Here is a 17,567-nt window from a genome sequence, read left to right as displayed (position 1 = left end):
GATTAAAGCCTTTCCGCCGCACAAATCGTGTTGAGTGCTTTCCTGCTGGACGGGAGGGCGCCCGACAATTCAACAAACATTTATGGAACATATTAGTATAACTATTGTGTACTGTTTTCCTTCTATGTCCCTGTTCCCATTGATTCCCATTTTACTCCCTCTGCTCACTATTCTCCTCCTGTCTGGCCATTACGTGCGATCCCTACATCCTCTGCATTTTCCAAGGCATCACAAAGGAAAAGGCAACCCACTGTATAAGAAACGGCCTAAAATTGAGTAACAGTCAGCTCTAGGAATCTCTCACTGGCCTTGCTCCTGCTTAAGATCTGCTTGGCAGGGTGCTGGGTTCCCAAGGCTGGTCTGTGTCTGGAAACAAACACTGCTCTCTCCATCTCTTCCCAGACCCGAGCAACTGCCTTTCCAGCATGTCCTCACTTTCTACCTGCTGGGGAACACCTTTTTCATTTTGCAATAATTTGGGTCTTTTGTATCAACCATTTTTTTCTGAACTTGCAACTACTAGAGAGATCCTATAAAAGTATTTTTCTATACAATTGGCCAATCCATCAACCTCCATGAGTAGAAGGAATGCAGCCCATAGTTTTCTTTCATATACAGGATAAAGGCCCCAAGGTATCTTTAAAAAAAATAATTCCCATTACGTCATTACCTGAATGTACTCCTTTCTTTATCTCTGCCCCTTAATGCAAAAAAGGTGCTAATTTTTATTAGTACCAATTATGAAAAGGAAAGTAATGGAGTCTTACCTTAGGTTAAATATTTCTTTGTGAGTAATATTAATGTAAGTTTTCATGAAGGTGATTATAGCAAAGAATAAATCAGAATGAGATTTGGTGATTTATTCTTTCTATTTCAGCCAAAGGACCATGGGAAAATGTGAATTTGCTCAAACTTGAAAATGTACTTGTAGTTCTAACAGAAAAAAATAGCTTATACTACTATATTAAAAATTTGGGCTATCATTCATAAAACTCAAACTATGAAAAGAAAAGAGCATGTTTTCCTCTACAATAATTGTGAATTCTTTGCCAGGGTTTATGGAAAACAATTCAGGTCGCTTCCTTTTGGGGTGTAAAATGGAAAGATATCAGAGAAGAGAATTTTCTGCAATTTTAAGATTAATGGTAAGATGAGTTAGACTGAAATGCAAAGAGCTCATGGGAAATCCATTGTGGTCTGTGTAAAGAGGGAGCAGATCTTTCTCTGTGTCTGTCTGTCTGTCTGTCTGTCTGTCTGTCTGTCTGTCTGTCTGTCTCTTTCTGTCTCTCTATCATCTGTATACAAAATGAATATATGAATGAAACCAATGAGCAGGGAAAAGAGCCCTCCAGCTGTCAACAGGGTGAGCACTGCCTTACAGAAATAAAGTCACTTGTAGCATGGAGGATAAGGATAGATCCCTTTCCATATTTAGAAGTGAATATTGGTGAATCCACTCTGACACAAATTTTATTTTCATAAATAGACACATTCATTAAGCACTAACTGCATATCAGATACTTGGCCTAATTCTTGGCACTACTTTAATCTTCACAGCTACCCTATAAAGTCATCATGCTAATCTCCATTTACTGTTGAGAAAATTGGGGCTTAGGCAGAAGCAACTTACCTCCATTTTTATCATCATGTGATAGAATAGGTTTTAGTTCCCAGCTATGCCTAATTTCAAAGCTGCCCTCTTAGGCCAGGTTGTAGCTCAGTGGTGGAGTGATTGCCTAGCCTAGGTGAGGCCCTAGGTTCTGTCCCTGGCACCACCCTAAACAATAGCCATGCTGTGTGCTGCTTTATATTGCCTCCCATGCTCTGAGTACAGTTATTTCTTTCTCATTTTGCTTGCTTTTGATTTTCTTACCTCATTTTAAAAATCTTAGGGGCCGGGGAGATGGCTCGTTAGAATAAGCACTTGCCTGGCAAGTGCAAGGGTCTGAGTTCAACACCGGTTCCACAAAAATAAATAAATAAATAAATAAATAAATAAATAAATAAATATCTTACTGTATTTATTTTTACTATTTTAAGTTATGCAGCAGTCTTTAAGATTCTGATTTGATCCTGCAGCAATTTTTATAAGTATGGAAAATAACTTTTGCCTTATCCTGTCATGGCAAAAATGGAAACAATGACTTCCGGAAATTCTGTGCTCCATGATCTCGCTGGAGCCATTCTATCCTTAAATGGAACATACAGGTACATTTAGCATACGCACTTATTTGGTCAAATACATCTTTGCCCTCAATATAATTTTAAAATTGGCACTTGAAAATCCCAGAGTAATTCTTTGCACATGCTAAGTGTTTGCAACCAAGTTTTTTTTGAAATAAATAAGCTTATTGCATTTTTTTTTTCCTGAAGAACAAATGTGACCCAAGAGTCCTTAAGACCTGTGAAGTCTGAGAATAATTTCAGTTCTACAATTAGGCAAATTTTTATATTTGGTAAAAAATTAGAAAATTGAAATAGGTTTCTGAGTATTTTCCCAAACTTGACCTTATGTTTCTCAGTACTAACTTTTCAAGCCAGCTGCACTGAGCTAGCAAGCTATCCCCACCTAGCAATCTAAGGAGGATGATAATACTGTTGCCAATCAATGTGTGGTACTTGATGCATATTATACATTTGAATCTGTAGCAACCAGTGTACTGTGTGATGGATATTTGTCTCCATTTGCAGAGGGTGTGACTCACTTTCCTATAATTAAAACCTATGCTCGTTTATTTCTAGAGTCCTTCATGAAGGCAATACACTCTGCTACAATGGATGATTTTATTCACAACACGATTTCGTGCATAAGCAGCCACAGAGCGGAATCCTTGGCCATTTTCTTTTATTCCTCACTGATGATGAAGGAATAGTAACAAATAAAATATCTCAGCCTTGCTTTGTCTCAAGTGACTTTCCTTTCTTAAGGTCTCTGGTCATCCACACATCCACAATCCATAGACACAGTGCAGGGATTAACTTTTAGTAACTAAATGTACACAAATATACTATTTCTCCTGAAATTACTGCATGGTATAGAACTCAAGCTCCTGCCCTGGATGTCTGAAATTGGCCTCTTATTCTGGCTTTAGCATTGCATGGCCTTTGACAACTTGCTAGATATTCATGGGCTTGGACTTCTCTGTTTCCTTTAGTATTAGGGGACCTTTAGCATAACATGGAATCTTCTGTGATAGGACATAGAGAGTTGCCTAGTGTGGTTGGAGGAAAGACAGTCCTCCAAGAGGTATGACTACATCCTAATACCTGAAACCTATGAATATTGCCTTAGAGATCAAAAGAGTGAATATATTCATCAATGGAAAAAAAATTAAAAATCTTAGAGGGGCATTGCTGAATTATTTGAGTGAGTCCTAACTGCAACCAAGTGCATCCTTATGATAGAGAGGCAAGAAGAGATTTTAGATAGAAGATAAAGAGGTGCTGTGACCATAGAAGGGACAGCTTGGAGTGATGTAGCCACAAGCCAAGGAGCATCTGGAGCTACCAAGAGGTGGGAGACAAGGAGCAGATCTTCCTTGAGAGCTTTTGGAGGGAGTATGGCCCAGCCAACATCAGGATTTCAGACTTTTCACCTCTAAAACTGTAAGAAAATATATTTCTATTGCTTTAGGCCACCTGTTTATGGCCAATTATTGTAGCAGACACAGGAAACTAATATACCTGGCCATGTCACAAAATGCCACTCCTGTTGGATTACTCAATGAAATTTGCAAGAGAACATTTATAGAGGACTACGCTGACTTGATAGAAGATATCTGACTACTAATCAAGCATTCTCAACACAACATCCATCCTGATGTAGCAATGGGAGACTGGAACATGAAGTATTTTTGAACTATTTTCTTAGAAGAGATCTGGGGCTCGCTCTTGGCCTCCTATAATGAGAATAGCCTAGGAGAGTGTGTTGGTGACCTTTCCACTGCTAAGACAAAAATACCCCGATAAAGTTAACTTAAAGGAGGATATGTTTATTTCAGCTCACAGTTTCAGAAATTTCAGTCTATAGTCACCTGGTTCTGTTGTTCCTGGAGGCTAGTGAAGAGGTACAGGATGGGGCAAGTGTTTCACCCTCACAGTAGACAAGAGGCAGAAAGACCCTTCCCTAAAAAAATACAAAAACAAACAAACAAACAAAAAATACTGAGTGTAGCGGTGCACACCTGTAATCCCAGTTCTGGGGAGGCTGTAAATAGGTGGACTACTACAAGTCCAATCTAGTAGTGAGACCCTAAATACCCTGTAGACTCTTAACCCCCCCCCCGAAAAAAAGAGGCAGACTGAGAGAGAGATGAAGGGACAGAGACAAAGTACACTGATCAAAGTCACACCCCAATAACCTATTTCTTCCAACTCTCCACTTTCTAAGTTTTCACTACCTACTAGTAGCACCATCAGCCAGGGCGTGTGTGTGTGTGAGTGTGTGTGTGTGTGTGTGTGTGTTTAATTCTTAGCTGGAAAGTATGGAGCAAAGAGGAACAAAACAGCATCCTGATATCCTCTTGCATAAGCATTTTCCTTGAGGACAAATCCAAAGTGAAAGTGAAAACCATTTATGTCAGCAAAAGCACTGCAAGGTTGGTAGACACAGGCAGGCTCTGAATGGTCCGGAAAGCTCCCTTAGGTGCTAGCTCAAGATTTCCAGGGTTGAGGGTTGAGAGTTAGAATATAATCATGGCTCAGAAGGATGTCAACTCTCATAAAAAGAATCTTCATATAGAAGTTGCCAAGTGCTCAGTGCCACCACTGAACTGCTTCTGGAACTTTCTCCCATCAGAGCTACTTTGTCCTTCACCCTCTACATTGCATCGTTCATTCAACTCATGTATTTACTTGTGTATTCAGTATCTTTGTGCTTTTCATCTGCCAGGCCACAATAATTACTAAGCATTCATAGCCTTTTGTAATTAGTTGGAAAAAGACGAGGTAGTTATACAATAGAGGCATACACAAGGGCTGGGGCAGTCGGAATGGAGGGCACACTCAGCTGGAGGATCCTGGACTGGCATGGTAAGGGAGTAGTCGAGGTGTGTGCTTATAGGTGAGGAGCACATGCCCTGCAGGAGCTCATTTCCTCTTTGGAAAGTTGTTCCTTACATTTAACTTAAAATGTTTCCTTCATTAATTTTTACCTAAACTCTGAATGGTCATTATAATCCAAAGCAATGATGCTTGAGGCCTTTGATCTCAGTAGGTGGAAACACATCACAAAGGTACGAGGGTTGCATTTGACGGTCTCTGCCTTCTGGAGGAGAATCTGCAAAGAAGACACACAATGTTCTCATTTCGTGGATCATAAATTTTTGAATAAAAATTGTAGGAGAGCTGGAAGAAACTCTTGAGGTACTTAATATTATAGTGAGTGAATTCTTGGATGAATGGCCCACTTTTTGCTCTATACATCTGGGTAACTTCCTCCCATGGGCAGCAAGAAGGCAAAGATACAGCTCAGAGCCTGAGCTCTGCTGAGTGTGATCAGTTATTTGAGCCAGAAGCCTTGGAGACACCAGGGAGCTCTCTCATTTACCACCTGTTGTCACTGACCCTATGCTGACTGTGGTCATTCTTCCCTGACCCAGCTTCCCGACTTCTCTCTCATGAACAGCCACCTTCCTGTCCTTCGTGCCTCTGCACACTCATATTTTCCTCAGTCCACTCTCTCTTCAGTAGTCAGGGGTGCTCAAAACTACAAATCTGGTTGTGTTGGCCCAATCTGAAGCTCTCCAATCCCTCCCATTGCCTGAGAGCCAATCCAAATTATGTCACAAGCTTTACAAGCAGGGGAGGCAGTGGCCCTGCCTAACTGCTCAGTGACTTTTGAGCCACTCCCCTTGCCCTTCTCTACTGTCACCACACTGGGATTTTCTAAGTTCCTTGAAAATACTGGGTTCTAGGTCATGCCCAGGATGCTGAAGAGACTTTTTTCCTACCCTGAAACCTCCTCATCTTGCCCCCAAACTCCCCCAAATTCTCTATTTTCGGGGCGCGCGCTGGCGCGTGCACACACACACACACACACACACACACACATTTAGTCTGCCCAACTCTCACTCTCCCCCATGGTTTGGTTGAAAGGCATTGCCTCTAGGAAGCCAGTTACTTCCTAAATTTCTTGACCCTCTACTCATTGTAAGCTTCCCCAGAACCCTGAATGTCTCCTTCTAAACACTCTTTGCTCTTGGTTTTAATTGCTTGGTTAGGGCTTAAATTCTCATCTAGACAAAGAACTCCAAGGAGGCAGGTACTGTATCAGTCTTAATTTTGTGTCTCTAGTATCCAGGATAGTTCTGACACCTAGTAGGGCTTAATAAATCTTCAGTGGAAAAAATTAATTGAATGATTGATACACTTTTGGAAATTATTTGAGGAGAAGACTCAGAGGACAATTGTATTATTCCATAAGACACATAGAAAAGTCAATGCTTCTTCTTCCTCTAAGAAAACAACTCTGCAAAAACCATAAAGCCTCAGGGGCCTGCCCCATAGCTCAGTCCTTTCAGTGGCTGCTTCAACAAAGCAGTCAGGCTCAGGTTGCTGTGGTTTGATCCCCACAACTCAAGCCAGCCAAACCTGCCTTGAAGGCATTTGGAGCAAAAAAATAAACCCCGAAAAACAAAAACTATAAAGCCTGTTAATATATGCAGGGGGAGCCTGCAGAGTCCTGGCAGTGAAATTCCTGGGAGTGGGGAAAGCTCACCGTGCCCAAAGGAGATGTGATTAGTATTTTCCCTGAGAAGATTTCTTGCTCTCTTCCCTTCATATGGAGGCAAAGAGTGGCCTCTGAGTGGACAATCACATGGTAGAGCCAGGGCCTGGCAAGTCACCTTTTATTCAAACCCATTTCTAGAACCTGTGAGGACTTTGATCTCAACCTCAGTTTCAAAACCACCCAGAACCGGTTCTCACTTTGCTTTCATCAAATACCCTCTGCATCACTGAGTGAATAAAAAAATGGAAACACCAGGTGGCCCGGCATAACAGCTGCAGGAGATGGGGAGAATTACTCAGCCATGAGACCAGTGATCCTGGTCTGACAGCTTGGATTCAGCAACATGCTTTGTGTTTTCCTAGGTACGTAAGTGAAGCAGGTTCTGGATTAATTTCTTACAGCCTGGACTGTGTATGTTTCCTCATAAAACTGTGAAGAGTACATGAGACAATACACATGAAGTGCTCAGCTGAGTCCCTGGCTGAGGTAAATTCCTCAGCAGGAAAGAAATCCCCATCTCTGACAAAAGCAAACAAACAAGGAGGATATAAATGAAGGACCATTTTGTAGTGAAATATATATATATATATATATATATATATATACATATATCTGCATATACAAAATAGTTAGCATAGATATACAGCTACTTTCTCTTAGTTCAATGAGAAGAAAGTTTTGAACTAATAGTGTTTAGACAAGATATCACGTCTGCATCTTCTACTATGAATAACTACTATAAAGACAATAAAATGCAATGTGTTAGTTATTGTAACTGTCCTATTGACCTGTTTTGAAACTGTCTCTTTGCTACTTCTTTCTCAATAAAATTAATATTAAAAAATGACTTTAGAAGGCATTCCCATCATTGCCACCCTTGTCATTCATAGCTGCTCCACTCAGGAGGAGACATACAGGCAGAGAAAAGTTAGCCAACACCTCAAGGGATTATGTACTAGGCACCAGTGTCATGTGATTCCCTCTCCTTGTCCTCTCACCATATTCTCCATTTCATCTTTCTTGCTCCTTTCTTCCTAACCAAGGAACACTTAGCCTGGTCAATTTGCTTCTTTCCCATGACTTTTCCAGCTGTTTTTGATGTTAATCTTGTCCTCTGACCTCTGAATACATGGTTTGAATCGTTTGTTTTTTAATCATATATTTTTAACTTTTTTATCTCTTTCCAACCATTTTCCCCTCAAAGCCTTAACTCCTTGCAGGAAAGGCTGGGTCTTGCTTCTATTTGCCTTCTCCATAGATCAAGTTCTGTATTTCCAGAGCTGATAGTAGAGGCCACAGGTACACCAGTGCAGCGTACAGTTGACCAAGGTAGTTGCTCAGTGAGTCCTTGGAAATAGATTGATCTACTATTGTATTATATGAGAGAATAAAGCTCACATTTTTACAAGGAATTAAACTATTTAAACACCAAGACTCTATATGGCTTACAGCAAGTAGTCAATTAGGTTACTTAAATTAATTTTTAGCAGCTGCTAATTGGAGCCTGGAGTCTTTTGTCTTTAAAAAGCTAATCCAAAACAGCAAAATAAAATGATTAAGTATTTCTTAAATAATATTGTTCAGACTCAAAATATAGGATTTAATTAAATTTGGGCTGTTAATCTTTCCATACAAATTAATTTCAAGTTCATTCAGAAGAAAAAGGGGCCATTGATTCTGCAGGATTTTGACTGCGAAGGTTTATCATGCTGGCAACCAATTCCTGCAAATAAAAACCACTGTTTTACACACAAGCATACACGCATGCATGTAGGCATGCAGAATTCCCGCTAGGCAACCACTCTTCTCTTCCAAGATGAGCTAGTCTCCATGGTTGAAAAGTTCCAGGCTTCTGAGACACATGGACCTGGGAAAGAAGCTTTGATCAATCTGGAGTGGACCATCTGGGCTTTAGTTACTAAGCGTTACCTTCCTTTGCTGTTAAAAAAGTATCACAATATTTGTTTCATAGGCTATTTGATGACTAAACGTGATGACAAATTTAAAATACCCACTTTAGTAATTGGTACCTCGTAAGTATTCAAATGTCTTCCTGTTCCTTTTCTTCCTCTCAAGTCTTCCTTGCTGACCCACTCAGAAGGAATCTTTCCTTCACTGCTCCTTGGATATATTTCTCCACAAAATTTAATATGGTTCATTGATTTCTGCATGTGTGTTTTATTTATTTTTCCTCAGCTATGTTTTGGGTTTTGTCCTTATTACCCTCGATGTTTAAGTAGTATATGGGTCTTGCTAAATAAATAGATGGAAGAAAAGATTTTCATGGGCAATATTTTTTTTTCTGATAATAAGCTGATTCAAGTTTTTTAATCCTTTTTTTTTACTTCTCTGTGGTACTTGGAATGGCTAAAAAAATGATAAATATATGAAAATTAAATCGAAGGTAATGTCTAGTAAGCACATCAACAGAACAATGAGCTTTGCTAGAATAGTTATATTTAGTTTAGTAGTAAGCATATCAGATGATAAGATGTTTTCTAGACATTGCTATAGTCGAGAGGTAATTTAGACACAAGTAATTAAGAGAGGCTCAAGGAGTCCATAATCTGGATTTTTCATGATTGGCAATGTCTGCCTGTTTCCAATTACTTTGGAAGCCTATATGACCTTGAGTGCTGGTCTTGGAGCACACTGGTCACTGTTCCACTGATCTGGCATTGAATAATGCTGAAGCCAAGTCTGAGCCTGGGTGGATTTCCCTGTGTTACTCTTAACATTGTGGGAAGGCTCCCTTTTTTTAATTTTAGGAATGAAACAACTCCTCCAGGGAAACAAGGATTCTTAATGAAGCTCAAGGCATTCCATTTGTCTTTAGAAAGCTCTAGCTGTAAACAGGGCTTCAAGACCAGGGCCTCCATCTCCTCATTGCCTCTTGAAAAGAACAGAGGTCAGGACTGAAGAAACAGCTCAGTGGACTAGAGCACTTGCTTAGGCAAATTTAGGCAAGTTCAGGGACCATAGTTCTATCCCTGGCACCAAATGCCTTGCCAGCCCTCCCCTCAGAGCAGGCTAAGCTGACCAGAGTCTGGGCATAGTGGCACATGCCAGTAATCCCAGCACTGGGGAAGTTAAAAACATGATGATCACCACAAGCCCAAGCTGCACAGTAAGACCCTGCAACAATCAAATACATTTTTAAAAAAGAACAGAGGTCAGCCAGGATTGCTCTTCCCTGCAGCACATCAAAAGCAGCATGTCCAAAGCACAGTTGTGACCTGCCCTTGTGACGTTTTTCCCCTCTGGTCCCTCTGTTCTACACTTAGTAGAAGGTCCTTGAAAATTATAACAAATGGATTAAACTTACCAACATGTTCAGTGCAAACTACCTAAAGCAAGTTCAAGAAAAATATTGGTGTAAATTACCTGCAATGAAGACTAAAATTGTTGAGGGCTGGCGAGATAGCTCAGTGGACTATGGACCTGCTTAGGCAGCACGGGGACTGGGATTGGATACCCAGCACCACATGCTGCGCTGGCATCACCCCCGGGCTCACTAAGTCTGGAATGGTGCTGCATGACTGTAATCCCAGCACTGGGGAGACTGGAAACAGGAGAATCACTATGAGTCCAAGCTGTGTAGTGAGACCCTGTACCAAATACATATGTTTTTTAAAAAAGACTAAAATTGTTGAGACAGTTACAAATAAAATGCAAATGTGACAAATAATTTACAGAAGACAACAGGTATATTGTAAACAATAGTTTACAATATATAAGTGTGGTAATTATTGGTATAATCAGAGATCCTCTTAAGTGCCTGCTTAGGCAAGCACGAGGAGCACGGTTCCATCCCTGGCACTACCTGCCTCACCAGCCTCACCCCCAGGGCAGGCTGAGCCGGCCAGATTCCGGGCATAGTGCACATGCTTACAAGGATCTCCGATTATACCAATAATAATAAATTTTCCTTCCAAATTCTACTATGTTCAATAAAAATATACAAGAAATGATCAGAAAATATGGTAAATGTTCATATTAGAAACAATTATAGTAAAAGACACATTGCCATTAATCCCCTCAAATCACTGTCCTTCATTTCTAACATACATCCCTTTGTCAGTTTCTGAAACAGTTCTGGAAGTCTTCTTTCGTGGATATCTTTTCAAGGTCTGATTAAAAAAAATATATAATGAATGCTGCCACCAAATGCCATCAGCAGAAAGACAGACTTGTGGAAATACTACTGTGTGTCCCCATCCACCATATCCACTGGATCTGGCACCCTGCCACTGTGGTTTGTCACCAAAGTCTAGATGATCATGAAAGATAAGGGAGTCAGGACTTCAAGGCAGCTATGACAACACAACTAAAGATGCAAAAGAAGACTTTCAGGAGTGCCTCAGAAAGTGGCACAAAAGATGTAACACAGATGCGTGGACTTACTGCAAAAGAAAAAAGTAATCCTGAAAGCTAATTCTCTAATGCCCCATGAAGGTGAGAAGTGGGGAGATCCACAGATAGTTTTGAATTTTTAATATCCAGAAGTGAAGGATAGTCAAGATTTAAAATTTTAAAGTAACAGCTATTTAAAATGTTATGCTATGTGCATATGTACCTATCTTTATCCAACTGTGGTGATTGATACGTTGGGTCCACTTGAGAGGTTGGAAGCTTGGCTGGATCCGCTTGGTGATTCACACCTCTGCCCTAGAGCGATTCAGCACAAAAAGTGTATACAAACGGGTTGAGGAAGGCTTCTGCGTGCCCCACTGCCATGGAGGAGTGCTGATCTTCACTGCGCTGCTTCGCAGCAGGGCCACTCTGGAGGAGCTTTGATCTTTGCAGCTGCGCCACTTCAGAGGAGCTCCAGTCGTCCGAGTCTGTGGAAGGGAGGGAGAGAGGCTTGATGGATGCCACAGCTGCTGCTCCTTCCTCTGCCCTCCACTGTTCTCCGCCGCCATGAACTGCTGCCTTCTGCCTTGGAGCCAACCAAGCACGGACTGAAACCTCCACTAACTGTGAGCTCAATAAACCTTTCCTGTCTTAATTTGGGGTGTTGGTATTTTGTCCCAGTAATGAGTAAATAGTAACTGAGACACTAGCTATCATCTATCTATCTATCATCTCTCTATATCTATTGTTTTTTTTTTATCTTCCTTTCAAATTGCTATGAAAAAACAAAAGGAAAGGAATCACAGGTCACACAGATAATGGCGTCACAAACCAATATCTATGGCTTGGAGCTGTCCTCTGCTGGCATCATGTGAAGTTGGTCTCCTGACCCCAAGGCCCAAGTGCAGTGCCCTCTGCACATCTGTACCCGACTCTGAAGAGCACACGGAGCATCTGCTCCTTCTGCAGGTCCCAAGCCCTGAGGTGCAGACTGTCCTCCCCAGGAAGTGCTAGTCCTTGGCGTGCCCATCACGGAAGACAGGTCCCCAGCCACTGGCTCTGAACTAACTTTATACTTTCCTGGGAGAAAGGATGTATACAAGGGGTCCAGAGTCCACCATGTGAGCGACAGGGCAGCACTTAGGCTGGGGCTGGGGACAAGCTGCCCTCCCCACCCCCAACACCTCTCTACTAAAGTTTTAAAATTCTGAAGTCAGTGGATTAACATAAAGTGAAAGGCAAATAATATGCTGAAGAGATATCCCTGATCTGTATGATAGCCAAATAGATGCCTCTCTAAAATTGAAACAAAATATTTACAGTTGATGAGTTAAAAACAAAGCCACAGCCAACCAAAACAACTCCTGTAGATGAGACCCATACTGGTGATAGTCCCATCAGAACAAGGGAGAATGGCTGGTAGCATATTTTACAACTTTTTAACTTCACTAATAAGCCAAGAAGGGCAGTCAAAACAAAGAAATTTCATTTTCCTTATTTTAATTGTACGATAAAAAAGAAATATAAGGAAGTTAGTATAAAAATGCTTGTGTAATTATCACCCACCCAGATCTTGTTTTGGCATTTTTACTTTTTTTTAAGCATGTGGATGTGTATATATGAAAATGACTAGGGACATATCTCAGGGTAAAGGCCCTAGATCCACCCACCAGGACTTCCGAAACAAAGGAGAGAAGGAAAGAAAGGAGGATGGGGGATGAGGGGAGAGGAAGGGATGGAGGGAGGAGGGAAGGAAGGAAAGAGAAATACGGAAAAAAGAGAAAGAAAGAGAGAGGGAGAGAAGGAGGGAAATAGAGCAAAAAGAGAAAGAAAGAAAGGGAGAGAGAAAGGAAGGAAAGAATGAAAGAAGGAAAGGAAGAAAGAAAAGAAAGTTGCTAGGCTTTTAGGAAATTAGCTTCTTTGGTTTTTACCTGATACTAACAAACATCTCTCAAATGATTTTTAAAACTTTACATTAATCTTTAAAGTTTTTACTAACTTAATTGGTATCCAATTTTGATTTTAATTTGCATTTCTGTAATCATGAGTAAGTTTTTAGACATTTTATGTGCTTATTAACCATTTAAACTTCCTTTTTATGAATTTTTTCACATTATTAACCATTTTTGTTAGGGTATTTCTTTTCTTGTTGATAAACAAATATATATATTTAGAATACTAAATTATATATTCAGAATACTAATCATATATAAATATTCAGAATACCAATGTTTTGCATTTGTATTGAAAAATCTCACAGTCAAAAGTTTGTCTTTAACTTTATGGTGCCTCTAATATTATAAACGTTTTCCTTTTTTGATTTTGTCAAGTTTATCTTCCTTTCCTTACTATATTTTGCTTTTTTAATCTAGGGTAAGAAATCTTGAAATTATAAAGACATTTGGTTATATATTAGTAGGTTGTGGGCTTTTGTAATTTTATATTGATTTACATGCAATTCATTTACATTTACATGCAATTCATTTTTCTATACGATGTGAGATAAAGATCAATTTTTATAAGATAGACATGCATTTACTCCTTGCCTCATTAAATGAACGGTCAGACATTTTCCAAAATTAGTTTGTCATCATTTTCTTTTTTTTTTTTTTTTTTTTTTTTTTTTTTTTTTTTTTTTTTTTTTTTTTTTTTTTTTTTTTTTTGCGGGACCGGGATCGAACTCAGGCCCTTGCGCTTGCCAGGGAAGCGCTTATTCCGCTGAGCCATCTGCCCGGCCCTGTCATCACTTTCACCATGCATCGGTTCTCACCATTTCGGGTGTTCCGGGGTCCAAACCTAGGGCCTTGTCCATGCTGCGCGAGTCACCCAGTCACTCACCGAAGCCCTCTCAGCTATGTTTTGATTTGTTATTGTTCTTTCTATAGATTCTTTCAATATTTTCAAGTCCTGTACACCTCTGAACTGGTTTAATCTTGATAAATTATAACTAGATTTAATATTCAGGAGAGCAAATCCGTTCTGCTTATTCTTCTCACTCTGCTTTGGCACTTCTTGGTGACTCTTGGATCTTTACATTTTGTGTGAATTTGGAGAGATTGCTCTAGTGGGTTGAGAGGTTTTATAGAAAATTTTAATGAGGATCGCCTTAAATGTGTGATTTAATTTTGGGAAATTGATATCTTTATCATGTTGAGACTATTAAAACATTAACATGGATTTCTCACCTGATCACAACTTTTCCACTCTTCATTAACACGTTTCATTTTCTCTCTAATTCCTTTGTATTGTTGCATTTATTCCAAAGTCCTTTGTAGATGTACTGATATAATGAATGCCATAATTTTGGACTTTTTACATATTCTAGTTACTTTTGCTGCTGGTATATAGAAAGGATATTTTTTAATATAATAATTGTATAGCCAGCAGCCTTGCTAAATTCTTATTTAATTGTTGGGGGCGGTGAAATAGCTCAGAGGTCTAAAGTGCCTGTGTAGGCAAGCTTAGGCAGGAGCAGGGGACTGAGGTTCAATCCCTGGCACCACATGTTAGCCTGCCCTGGGGGTGGGGGGAGATCTAAATATTTTGGGCTGGCCAAATAGCTCAGTGGATTAAAGCGCCTGCTTAGGCAAACTCAGCTGGGAGTTCGATTCCTGGGCCTGTGGTAAGATAGCAAAATCGCAGCTAAAAAATTATCTGTAGAAGTCCTGGGAGATCAGGTGGCAGAGTGTGTTCATAGAGGCTTCTGCATCTTCTAATCTATTCCCTGGGACTTTTTATATAGACTCTGAGGCTACTTTTTTTTTTTGGTATTTTTTTAGGGAACAGTCTACAGGGTGTTCAGGGTCTCACTACTAGATCAGACTCGCAGTGATCCGCCTGGTTACAGCCTCCCAAGAGCTGGGATTACAAGTGTGCACCACCATGCTCAGTCTCAATTGCTGTCCTAGCATGCCACGGGGACAGGGCCAGCATGCCAGGTCTGGGGTTTGAACTCCCAGCCTCTGTGCCTGCTTACAGGTGCTTTAATCAGCTGAACTATGTGGCCGGCCCTTTCTGAGGCTATTTTAAAATATTTTGTACTCTTATAGAAATTGTTTATTTCATCTTTCAAATTTATTAGTATAAAGTCCTTTGTATTAATTTTATATGATTTTTAAATAACTTAGTCTATAAAATCCCATTTTAAAAATAACGTATGTTATTTTACTTCCTTTTGGCCTTGAAAATGTTGATAGAGATTTATCTATTTTGCTAATACTTTAAAATATTTATTTTGTTAATACTGGTTTTTCTTTTACATTCCATATTATTGATTTTATTCATATTTATTAGCTCTTTAAATGGAACAGCTACCCTTTCCTTATTGATTTCTTATTCTTAATAAGTATATTTAAATGTTTGTATTTCATTTTACGTATTTTAAGTTGTATTCTACATGCTTTATGGCAAATTGTACTTATCTATATCTGAATATCCCATAATTGCAAGTTTTTCTTTAATCTATGGATGATTTTAGAGTGGATGTTCTTTTTAATTTCCAATTTTTAAAATTATTTTTTTATACTTAAATTGTGACATTGCTTTGTTATCAGCTAAGTGCTTTATAATATATCACTTTCCTGGATTTCAGTTTTGCATCTAATAAACAATTTATCCTCTAAATGGGATGTTTTTCCAGGTGCATCCACTTTCCTACAAATGTCTCAAAACTGTTCATTTTATAGCTAAATAGTATTCCATTATGTAGAGATATCACATTTTCCTTACCCATTTTCTTTGTTGGTGCATGGCTGGGTGGCATCTGTGATTTTGCTATTATGAATTGTGCTGCTATAAAGATTTGTGTGCTTGGACCACTGTCATGTGATATCTTAAGTTCTTTGGGGAAGGTTCTCAGACCAGGTATGGCAGGGCTATGTGGAATTTTAGTCCTCTGAGAAATCTTCACGTTGATTTCCATAATGGTTATACTAGTTTAGATTCCCTCTGACTGTCTAGTGGTCTCGTCTTCACCACAACCTCTCCAGCATTTTAAAAAACCTTCTTGATAATAACCATTCTTTTGGGCTGGGGAGATAGCTCAGTAGAATAAGCACTTGCCTGGCAAGCGTAAGGTCCTGAGTTCAAACCCCAGTACCGATAAAAAAATTCTTTCTGGTGTAAGATAGAATCTTAGCATTGTTTTGATTTATATTTCTTTAATGGCCAGAGATGCAAAACATCTTTTCATATATTTGCTAGTCATTTGTATTTTTTCCTCTGTAAAGTGTCTGTTCATTTCACTCACACATTTCTTGACTGGGTCTCTTTAGGTGGCCTAACTTGTTTTTAGTTTTTTATATATCTTAGATATTAGTCTTCTATTTGAGAAATACCTGTCAAACATTTTCCTCATCTTTAGATTGTCTCCTCACTCTGCTAATTGATTCTGTTGGTGTATCGAAGCATTTTAATGTGGTGTAACAGCATTTGCTGATTCTTGCTGTTATTTCATGTGCAGTTGTAGTTCTGTTTAGACAATGCTTTCCAGTGTCCATGCCTTGGTAAATTTTTGATTTTGAAATTTCTCTTTTGGTTAACTTTTGAACTATTTCTCTCTCTCTCAAGTAGTTTTCAGCCCCTTTTTGATAACTATTTTACTTAATACTTTAAATATTTGAGGATTATCAACTAATCCCCTTATTATTGCCTCTTCCATTGTCTGGAGCACCTCACTTCCTTAGGATGAGTCCCTGCTGCCTCCATGTTGGTTGGTTTCCTCCTGCAGTTTGTAATTTTCTCTTTTGAGTTTATCTTTAGCATGGGTTATCTTCCTGAAGTCCCATTCCTGGTTTGTAAAAGGGTCCTTGTATTTCTGTAGGTTACTGTGGATTTTCTTGGTCCATGATTGCTTTTTTAAAGTTCATTTTTCAGTTTTGCATTTATTTTCTAAATAGGTAGGCAGAGTGTGACCCCCACACTGGTGTCCAGGTTCTTTGCCATGATAATGAGCACCTCGTATGGTCCATTTTTATTTTCCTCTAAAGAAAGTAGCTGCTCTTTATTTATTCTCCCTTTGTGCATATAGCATTACTTCATGTTGGACATGGTGAAGGCTCGGCCCTGCAGAATACTTCCCGTCCTACAGGAACGGGGAAGCACTTCACCTCGTAGATCCATGTCACCTTCCATGAGCTCCTCAGCTTGTGCCCTTACTCACAGGGTCAATTTCAAGAACAGGGTATCTGTGTTCTTTCCTTTATCAGTTTTAGGCCCAGTATTTATGTTTATGCATGCATTTATTGTTTTATTATGTTTTATCAACTATTAAATAGTGTCCTTGGAAGGAGTGCATTTTCTCTATCAGCTGGGATATCCTAAAGCTATTTTTATGTTATTAAATTGGAATGAATTTTTAAAAAGAAAAGATAGTTCTTATTATTATTATTTTTTTTAAAATTTTATTTATTTGTGTGTGTGTGTGTGTGTGTGGCCAGCTCAGCCCACCAGGGGGCGGGGCTGGCTGGCATGTGGTGCTGGGGGA

The sequence above is a fragment of the Octodon degus genome, unplaced genomic scaffold (genome assembly GCF_000260255.1).
Source record: "Octodon degus isolate 3935 unplaced genomic scaffold, OctDeg1.0 scaffold00010, whole genome shotgun sequence".
Taxonomy (NCBI): Eukaryota; Metazoa; Chordata; class Mammalia; order Rodentia; family Octodontidae; genus Octodon; species Octodon degus.
Note: the sequence above shows the minus strand (reverse complement) of the source record.